We start from the raw sequence: 11,348 nt of genomic DNA, 5'->3' as shown, positions 1-11,348 counted from the left end.
CGGCCGCGTTTAGACCAGTTCTGCCTATTTTCCTTCAAAACAGCACTTCGGAAACCTACAGGTGACGTCATTGGACACAGCCTAAAAACTTCCAGTAACATTGCACACTGGTTGCCTAGGATCTAGTCTCACAATAAATGTCCAATTTCATGTTTAAATTTCCTTTTTGTACGGATTATACAACTAGATGTAAGGTGTTAGTGGTGAGCTTTAGAAGTGCTGGAAGATGGATTTTGTTACCTTTAGACAAAGCTAGGCTAACTGTTTCCCTTTGTTTCCACGTCTTTATGCTAAGCTAAGCTATTTTAACACCCGCTGGCTGTGTTGCTCATATTTACAGCAGAGACATGAAAGTGGTATCAACTCTGTTCAGCTATTACTACTACTATAACTACTTACATTTTTTTTAGGAGATGAACGTGAAAACTGCCTTTTTAGTGTCAAAACTCCAAAACATAATAATAATAATAATAATAATAATAATATAAGCACATTTTTTGAGTGAAGTGGGACTTTATTCATACACTGGGGAAAGACTTTAAATATATTTTAAAAGTCTTACAAACATTCACGTGTTGCTCCAAAAAGAAAGTAAAATCACGATAACAATTATAGAGATGTCTTTCCTTATATTTGCCCCTGTTTGCCGTTTTTATGCTTAGCGAAGCAAACCTATCCAAATAATAAAAAATAAAAAAAAATATTTTTAAAGTAGTTTTTGTATACGGATTATACAAACTACATATGAGGTGTTAGCGATGAGCTTTAGAAGTAATTGATTTTGTGCCTTTAGCAAAGCCAGGCTAGCTGTTTCCCTTTGTTTCCAGTCTTTATGCTAAGCACTAAGCTACATACCACCCGCCGGGCTGTTCATATGCTGCTCTATTTACAGTGAGACATAAAGTTTTCTCATCTGTCGTAAGAGTTAGCACGTTTCCTAATATTATGGAACTATCCTTTCACTGTAAAACTTTCTTTTTGTTTGTTTTTTTAGTTGATAACATGAAAATACCCTCTTTTTTAATTTATGTAGTGCGAAATAATAGTATAAGCACCATTTTTTAGTTAAGGGGACTCTTGAAAGCTATTAAACACCAAACATTCACGTGTGCTCCAAACAGAGAATAAAGAATCATTGCCTTTATTTTTGTTCTTGTTTGTTGTTTTGTTTTTTTGTTGTTTTTTTTAAGTTTATGTTCTCCTTAGTACTGTGTTGTAATTGCACATTTAAATCTGCAATTTACTTTAGTACTTTTTGTAATAGTACACTTGTGTTTTCCCTCCTTGCTTATTTTTCGCGCTGTAAACACAGTGAATTCCCCGTTTGGGAAAATAAAGTATAAAGTATAAAGTATATCTAAAGGGAATATTTCTAGGGGGGAAAAAACAAGCCGGTAGAGATGCATGGATCTTTATTTTTTATTTTTTATTTTGCTCCTCCTCCTCCTCCTCGTCTCCGTCAGGCTGGCACACCTTTCCTCTCTGGTCCTCCCGCGTTTCTTTACCTTCTTGTCGGCTTCTCTCAGCCTCGTTGTCGGCGGTGAACTCTCACCCCAGCTGCTTGGGAAATGTCATACAGGCAGAGGCCCGTGCTGCAGTAGGGGGGCGTAATAGGAGGAGAGAGAGAGGGAGGAGTGAGTGAGAAAAGAGAGAGAGAAAAAAAAAACAACATTTTTTTTTTTTTTTTTTTTTTACTGCTCTCACTGCATCTTTTACTCGCGTCTCTGCCGTGCAGTGCCACATCCCGCTACCCGCAGCAGCAGCAGCAGCAGCAGCCGCCGATAACTAATCGCAGTCTCAATGCCTCTTTCGCCATTAGGCTATTTATATATATATAATATATATTATTATATAATAAAAAAAAAAATCCGTGCCAGACATGTGAGTAGCAAACCATCGCTGTCGTTCTCCACTGACTGCTCTATGCTCACGCTATTGTATCCTCGCACCAATGAGAACAAATGGACCGTGTTTGGTTTGTGCCTTTAGTGTTTCATGGTAGCATGGCTGTAACCGAGGGGCTCTGCACATTGATGGGCAGATGAAGCCTCGCTGTCGGCTTGTTTTTGGGGCTCTGCGTCGGCTTGGGCTAATGATCAGAGAAGGAAGAAGGGAAGGAGGGAGGGAGGCAAAAAAAAAAAAAAAAAGGCTGTGGATTATTATCCTAGCTCAGATGAAGGGAAAGCCCATTCAATTCAATCACTGGCTGTATGACAAGTGTGTAAACGTAGCTGAGCTCTTTTAGCCTAGGTAGCTGTGATTATATCTATATATAAATATATCTATGTGTGTGTGAGTGTGAGTGAGTCCAGCAGCCTGGCATCTCCAGTCAGAGATGTGGAGGCCAGGTTAGAGCTACATAATGCGGCTGGTGTTGATGTGAGATGTGTTTGGAGGCTGTGTGAGGGTGACAGGAGCAAGAAATCACAGGATGATCACTGGTGCAGATGTGAGGAAGAACCAGGAGACATTTTATTTTATTTTTTTTTGGGTCTGTTTTGTGTCCATTTAGTCTAGAAGCTCAAATTCCAGATTTGTGAGATGTTATGTTTGTTTTTTACTGATCTTAAGATGCACATATTGATGTTTTAATAAGCCACTTTTAGTAATAACTTTAAAAAATATTGTTTTTCTTCTATATTATAATATGTGTATAGGAGATAATATAATCTCACTCAAAGTCCACTTAGTAGCTTTTCGTTCAACTTTTTCTCTCACCTCAGGTTATCTGCCAACATCAGTGCTCAATTTAAATCTGGAAAAACCATTCGGATATTTTTTATTCATAACAACACAGATAACAGCATTGCTATAGTCCCATTATTGTGGGACTAAAACAATATACATCGCACCATGAATTAAATTATTATTTTACATGTAGGTTTAATATTGTGATCGATACACAGTCTGCTAAGTGAGGTAGATAACTAATGACTGAGTAAACTGAATCAGTATATGCAGTCATTTAGTTACGTATAAAGGGATTTTGTCTTTTTTTTGAGGAGGGGCGAAAGCTCAAAAACAACCACTGTCTCGGTAACTTCCTCAGTAAAAAAGTGTTAAATGTTTTATGATCATGATTTTAAAAATCCTTAAACTGTAGTTAATGTTAAGGTGTTTTTTTATTTTTTAAATGGATAACAGGAAATGACATGCAACAGGTTCAGTATCAGGTTTATGCACTGACTACAAGTTTAATGTTTAATCTGATTGTTGTTTCAGGGGGGAGAAACATCATGCTTCTCTTAAAGATGTCAGTCCACAAACCAACTGGCTTGTGACGACGATGCCCAGTCGAAGATCCTGGGATTGAGACGTGAATCCCTTTACACTGATGCCTGGACTGAGTAAGAAGTTTGTTGTGTTTGCTCCCTGAAGTGGGCGTTCAGCGTTGTTTTGTCCGAGTTGGATAACTTTGCTTTAAGTCTCCGATATGATAATGGAAACGGGTGGGGATGTTTGTTTTCTCTGACAGGTTTCAGCTGGCCTGCTGAAGCTATGGGGAGCTGTTGGAGCTGTTCTGTACAGAGACCCCATCCGAGACAACCATCTCACCAAATTTAAGGTCAATAAAAACAAATAACTTTTAAATTCAACAACTTAATCCCCCTGTATAACAGCGCAACTTTTACTTTTTGTTTCCGTTATGCTGTAATAAACAATTTTACAGTGTATCCTCCCATTACATTTCTCCTCCCTGACCCAGGTCAACCAATTTGGACGATGAGGGCAACGAGCTGGGCTCGGGTCATGGAGCTCACCCAGACTGAGCTCATTCTTCACACACGTAAGCGGGACGCCATCCGGTGGCCGTATCTCTGCCTGCGACGCTACGGCTACGACTCCAACTTGTTTTCTTTCGAGGCGGTCGTCGCTGTCAGACCGGCAGGGTGAGCAACATTTTGTCTGCTTCAGTAACCACAGCTGAGAGAGTCATTGATGACGATGACGTTATGTTCGATACATACCTTCAGATACCGGTGATGATATTTTCTGTATATACTATTTCACACCATGTGTGTCTTTTCCACTGAAACATTGTTGACACGTTTCCAGTATGAAAAGCACAGATGTAAATAAGAAATTGAAGCATGGCTGAACTCCATTTAGCTGCTTCAGTTTCACGGGTCCTGGTTCTGTGAATGCTGGCTCCACGTCACAGTGTCACCGTGTACAAATCAGGTTATGCTCATTCCGAAACTAGATAGTAAGATGTGTCAAACTTAAAGGCCTACTCAAAGCCTGCTGTTATAAAGGGTGGACTCGATATGGGTTAAACATGGCGCGCGTTTCCCCTGTAGGATGCTCATAGTGTGCTCTCTGTGGTTTGCATAAGAACTGAAAGAAATTATTGGTTGGAGAATGTTAAAAATTAAATTAATCAAAACCTGTGGGTGCAGCACAAACTTTCCGCACACATACAGTATGTACATCGTGCACACACTGCCTCTTTTGGGAGGGGAAAAAAATTGTGAAGAGGCATCCCATGTGTGTTGTTTGTAATAAAATATGTTAAAGGATAAAATCTAACTTCAGTCTTCCATCAAAGCTTCAGCCATGGACTGCTTTATCTTTTGGTGTGTTACTTGGTGCTAACAATGTTGCGATTGCTTCTTTGATCAGGAATCTTTGCATTCAAGTGCTCCCCGGGCAGAAGGATCTTCAATCTGCTTCAGGAGCTGATGCAAGTAACAGCATCAACGTTGTGGAAGAGTCTATGATGATGAGTCGCAGTGGTCACCACACCAGAGATGGACATGTCTCGCCACCACCACAGACTCCCAACAGTGAGTCACACCCCACACACACACACACCCCCACAACCCAAACACACAGGAAAGTAGGAGTTCTGCTAATTATACTCTTAAGATTAATGTAGATTTTAATGCAGCAGCAAAATGAGCAATTTGTAAGCTATTTATAGACACAGGTTTAAATTGAATCAGTGAGTCACAGGTACAGAGATATCCAAATAACACCAAGCAGAGCTACAGACTCACTTCATAATTTTATCATATTACAAAGTTACTATTTATTTCTAATAAAGTCCTCATAGAGATTCTGTTGTGACAAAATGTTCACACTGAGATATTGTGAGTTCTAGCTCCCATGTTTCACATCCTATCATAAGACATTATCTCAGTGTCGCTTTGAACACTTGAAAGCAAATACGATTATAATAACACTCGGCGTGTTTTGTTAGTCAAATAAGTCTCATGTAGTAAGAAACTCAATTAATGAGCGATGCCCTCTCCAAGTGTGTTTTTATTTAAAAAATTAAAGAAGTTACATACTGCACCAGCCAGCAGTTTTTCTGGCATAAAGAGAAACTATTTGATAGTCGTATGAGTTGTACCTTTTTAATATTTACATCATCGTCATCTGGCTAAATCAGCTTTTGCAACAGGTAAAGAAAGTTGGCGTCGGTGTTGTTTTTAGGTTCCACTGATGTGATCTGCCTCAAATCCCAGTTTAGCCTCCGACGACAGTGGAATAAAATATGACATATTTTAATAGACTTATTCCTTTTATTTGGCCCAAAGGAACAGATAATACTGAAATGTTACACTTACAGTTGTTTGTGGGAGAAGTTTATGGATGTGAAGCCTTTTAATTGTGCTTTGATGAGGTTAGTTGACCTCAGAGGGCCTCTTTATCCTTCAACTTGGCTATATTTCATGTGAGGAGACTTTGACGGCAACGCTAAGATGTCCTGACTCCCCTGATAATGTACGGCTCTTGACCTGGAGAGTAACACACAGTTTGTTGTATTCACGAAATGAAGATGAACCAAAAGAAGGTTTTTCCACATCACAGTTATAAACCAACATTTAAATTCAAAACACACAACTGAGTGGACCAAACTGGAGTGCATGTAAAAAAATACATTAAAATACATTGGATTGATTGGAAGATTCTCCTTCCCCTTTTTAAAGCTTGATGCTATTTCATGACGGAGTATTTCTCCGGGTTGGGCCATGTGCAAAACTCACCTTGAACCTTGTCTGTCTTTAACTATGTAATACATGTGTTCGCAGTCCAGCGTCCCTGTTCCCAGGCGTTTCCCAATGGATACCTGTATCCCCATCCAGAGGTGATTCCTCCCAAAACCCCTCTCTTGCTGATTGATCATCGACATAGCCTCATGGGTTTGGAAGACCAGGTAAGACTTATCCAAGATTTATTAGAGATCACTGTATCACTGCTTGTCCACATTGACCCTGCTTTTTTTTTTTCTGACAGACCCACACCTATTGTAAATACTGTTAGTATGGAGGGGATCTTCTCCTATGCGTACTGTTGTGCACTCCTGCACGCGAGGTGCGACCAGCACTTTCCCTGAAACAAACAAGGGGAGCCATTGCCTGTCGGGGGCCAAGGAAATCCGCACGTCCAACCTGCGGTTGCCGTCCCCTGGATGGAGCATAACGATCCTCAGGTGTCTTACCGCTCCTCGCAGGAGGTCAAATTCATGCTGGGCCCCACGCCGGACGCAGCGCCATCTGCTGGAAGAGATGAGAGGGAGAGGGAATGGGCACACCTCACAACCTTCAGCCAGTAGAGGGTTGCAACAGGCTCAGAGACGGTAGGAGATGAGGCCCTTCCATGCACCTGTGCCACTCTCACTCCTATCACCCATTCCACACCTACCCACCCGGCCCACCCGGCCTCGACCCACACCGGATCTGCCAGACGGGCGAACTCCCTACGAGAACATCAACGTCTGAGGGCGTCCGACGCAGGGCCTCTTGAGTCCCAGCGTGTTGTCGCAGGTCTGTGGGTCGTCGGCCGAGCGCAGCACTGGGCACGTCACTCCCCACTCCTCCTGCACCCGCACTCCCACGGCCCTCGTCTCTACCCCGCAGGGCTACCCCTTGGAGGGTGAATGGGTGGGGGTCACTAGTCGGACAGCTCTGCTTAACTACGAGAAACCTGCCCTCTCTGCCGCCGGTGTGGAGTACAGCGCTCTGCAGAGGTGATGACGAACAGGAAAGAGGAAAGACGATGAGGCGATGAGGAGGAATACGAGGAAGAAGAGGAGACTTTGTTTGAGTATGATGTTTTCAGAAGGGCCCTGCCCGACAACCCACACGGGTTACCACCACGGATGGTCGGGCCTCCACAGAGATGCTCTGCCAGAACTATTGTCAACACCAGAGCAGGGTCCAGCCGCCCCGGCTCCGACACGCCCTGCCCCCCACCCACGGCCATGTCAGCCAGGACCAGAGGGGGCGAATATTTAGCTTTGATTTCCTGCCAAGAGCGTCGAGTCAGGGGTGGGGCTGTGAGCACGGCACATCCTCCACGCGGCGCGTCTGAATTACATCCAGGTGACCTAGAGCGGCAGAACCTCCCTGCCAAGCCCTCAGCGGCGGGGTGCCCAGCCCAGCCACCAGCACCCAGCGCCCTACCACAAAAATGTGGCCCAAGGTACCCCGGGCGCATGATGAATGCTACGCAGTCATGACATAAAGACGGAACGCTGCCATGTCCAAATACCTGCGAAAGCTCTGCCCAGGATGATGGGACTTCAGAAAGGACTCGACACAACAGCACAGACCTGCCTCTGTAAAACGGTGTTCAAACTGAAGAGGAGCGATTTGAAGACAGATGAAGGCTTATCCTCATCTAATGCCACACTGGACCCCTTCCACTGTCATCCACCATTCAACTGTCGGGCTGACTAATACAGTACAGGTACTAACTTAGAACTACTGAAAACCTTATCTGTGCATATAAGAGGAACTGAGGAAATCTCTGAGGAGATTTTGCCATTTTATTCGTGTGTATTTATTACGATATTGGTGTGAAGCTCTCTAAGAAAGGCAGTTTTTACTACACAATACTCGTGTTGCTGGGCACAGGATATCTTATATAGAAGCTAAACATCATATATATATATAATATGACTTATATGGATATAGTATATAGCTATAATATATATATTCTTATATTTAATATATTCATATATTATATCTAGTATTTATATATTTATATATTATTATATATATATATATGTTTTTATGCTTAGCGACGACCTAGAGCATAGACCTCTGTTTTCACGTGGAAGCGTCATTGCCATTACTGTATTAGAAATTTAAATTCATGAACTCATCTCCAGTCACAAATATTATTCATTTACTTATTCTTCACCATGTGTTTTTTTTGTTTTGTTTTTTTTTACTCAATACTATAAACGAGTCCAAAAAATGTGATCTCAAATACAGAAGGCAGTAGGTAGTTGTTGGCATGAAGGAAGGTTAATGGTTCCTCCATGATACTTGCCAATATTCTACCTCTCACAGCATCTTATGTCTAAATCTTGTGGCTAGGTAAAAGAGGCCCATATTGTTATTATATGGGGGGCCTATAGAGCATTTTGCACACACATCCTATTGCGAATTGTATTTTATCGTTATTTTAGGAATGGGTCATTCCAATCCAAGAAAAATAACAGAATTAAATGAAACAGAAGAGATTGTGATATTTAGAGAATTATTACAACTGATTGAATGGTAAACGTAGCACACATGATTAAAACGAGCTTTTTTAGGCTCCCTCCTGTCCAGATGCAGCAAGATGGAAAAAAAAAAAAAAAATAGTCGGCATATCATCTTTTGATCACCCTCCATATCCTCATCCAAAAACGCAGGAGGGTCCACATGGTTTACGCTTGTCACATGCCCACTTTTTGACCGCGGCCACTGAAAGCGTCCTTTGTCTCTTACTCCCCTCCACTTGAGCCACAGGTTTGACCGTGTTCCTTTTAATTTTTACCAACAGCAGGGGGCCACCAAATATTTCATTCTTAAGTTCAGCATTGTACGGTAGATTTATTTACGTGGTTTGATGAGCCACTCAACAACCTCAAATATGTGCATTACAGCTATACCTACATAAATGTGCTGAATCTAAATTTGTGAGTATTCAGGTGGAATGGTCTGTGTTAAAGGTAAATCGAGTAGTCCAGTGGAGATTTTTGTGCGGCCTATTTATCATCCTTTTAGTCAGATATTTTTTATTATTTATATTTATTCTTTTTTTTTTTTATTAATAATATTTTTGTTTCCATGTGCTGACCAGCGTTTTGTATCCAGGTGGTAATCTGGAGACCAACAGTTTCACCTTCAAATTATTCCACTGGAACTGTGTGTTACTGTTATAACTGTTGCTTCGTTCATTTAAGAAGAAGGAAAAACAAAGGAGACTGTATATTATATGTTATGCACAAAACTTATTGCCAAACTGTATGATGAATAAAAATCAACCGCTGCCCATAGGATTGTAGAAAACTTAGACAGAAAGGCATCAGGTAATAACCGTTCGGAGACAAAAAAAACAACACAAAAACAGAATCCAACACTTTTAAGATACATAGATTTACACAAATACACTGCAACATTCCACCTCATCCACATCGCAGGCCATTTTCAGAGTGAGATATAGAATGGTGTCTGTAGTCTGATAATCACAGTTAGGTGGTTGTTTTATGCTGCTACATGGTACATACTAACAGTAGCCGTGTCAGCTACAGGTACCTGTCAAAAAATGGCAAAACATGTAGTTGATTTGAATCTCTGCGACGTAGATTCTTTACCATATTGTTAACTGCTTAATAGAAGTAGCATTTGTTTGTTTGCTTCTGCGCACGTTTTGGTCAGCAGACCAGCTCTCGTTTAAAACTGCAGCCACGAAAAGAGATCACAAGAGACTCGAGTCATTTCCCCACAATTCGCATTAAATATTGCACGACTCTTATTAATCAAATGTCTCATTAAAAGCCACAACTACTGTTGCATATTCCGAGAAACACACAGGAGCTTCACTTTAATCAGGAGAGCCTTAAACTTACATAGACGATGTATTATTTAATAATAGTAATAATAATAATAATGATAATAAGCACATTTTTTTGAGTGAAGTGGGACTTTATTCATACACTGGGGGAAAGGCTTTAAATATATTTTAAGTCTTACAAACATTCACGTGTTGCTCCAAAAAGAAAGTAAAGTCACAGCGATAGAGATGGTCTTTCCTTATATTTGCCCCTGTTTGCCGTTTTTATGCTTAGCGAAGCAAACCTATCCAAATAATTTTTAAATAAATAAATAATTTTTAAAAGTAGTTTTTTGTATATGGATTATACAAACTACATATACGGTGTTAGTCGATGAGCTTTAGAAGTAACTGTACAATTGATTTTGTTGCCTTTAGACAAAGCCAGGCTAGCTGTTTCCCTTTGTTTCCAGTCTTTATGCTAAGCTAAGCTACATTAACCACCCACCGGCTGTTCATATGCTGCTTCATATTCACAGTGGAGACATGAAAGTTTTCTCATCTGTCGTAAGAAGTTAGCACGTTTCCTAATATATCGAACTATTCCTTTAACATGTAAACTTTCTTTTTGTTTTGTTTTTTTAGTTGATAAACATAAAAATACCCTCTTTTTTTTATTTATTTATGTAGTGCAGAAATAATAGTATTAAGCACATTTTTTTTAAGTGAAGTGGGACTCTTGAAAAGCTATTAAACACAAACATTCACGTGTTGCTCCAAACAGAGAATAAAGAATCATTGCTATTTTTTCTTTTTGTCCATTGCTATTTTTTTGTTCTTGTTTGTTTTGTTTTTTGTTTTTTGTTGTTGTTTTTTTAAGTTTATGTTCTACCTTAGTACTTGTTTTGTAAATCTGCACATTCTTAAATCTGCATATTCTACTTTAGTACTTTTTGTAAATATGTACACTTGTGTTTTCCCTCCTTGATTATTTTTCGCTGCTGTAAACAAGTGAATTTCCCCGTTGTGGGATAAATAAAGTATAAAGTATTATCTAAAGGGAATATTTCTAGGGGGGAAAAAACAAGCCGGTAGAGATGCATGGATCTTTTTTTTATTTTTTATTTTTTATTTTGCTCCTCCTCCTCCTCCTCGTCCGTCAGGCTGGCACACCTTTCCTCTCTGGTCCTCCAGCGTTTCTTTACCTTCTTGTCGCTTCTCTCAGCCTCGTTGTCTGGCGGTGAACTCTCACCCCAGCTGCTTGGGAAATGTCATACAGGCAGAGGCCCGTGCTGCAGTAGGGGGGCGTAATAGGAGGAGAGAGAGAGAGGGAGTGAGAGAGTGAGAGAAAAGAGAGAGAGAAAAAAATAACAACATTTTTTTTTTTTTTTTACTGCTCTCACTGCATCTTTTACTCGCGTCTCTGCCGTGCAAGTGCCACATCCCGCTACCAGCAGCAGCAGCAGCAGCAGCAGCAGCCGCCGATAACTAATCGCAGTCTCAATGCCTCTTTCGCATTAGGGCTAATATATATATATATATTCTCTATATATAATTTATATATATATATA

This window comes from Larimichthys crocea, chromosome VI (genome assembly GCF_000972845.2).
Source record: "Larimichthys crocea isolate SSNF chromosome VI, L_crocea_2.0, whole genome shotgun sequence".
Lineage (NCBI taxonomy): Eukaryota > Metazoa > Chordata > Actinopteri > Sciaenidae > Larimichthys > Larimichthys crocea.
The sequence above is the reverse complement of the archived record's forward strand: the minus strand, read 5'-3'. Positions refer to the sequence as shown.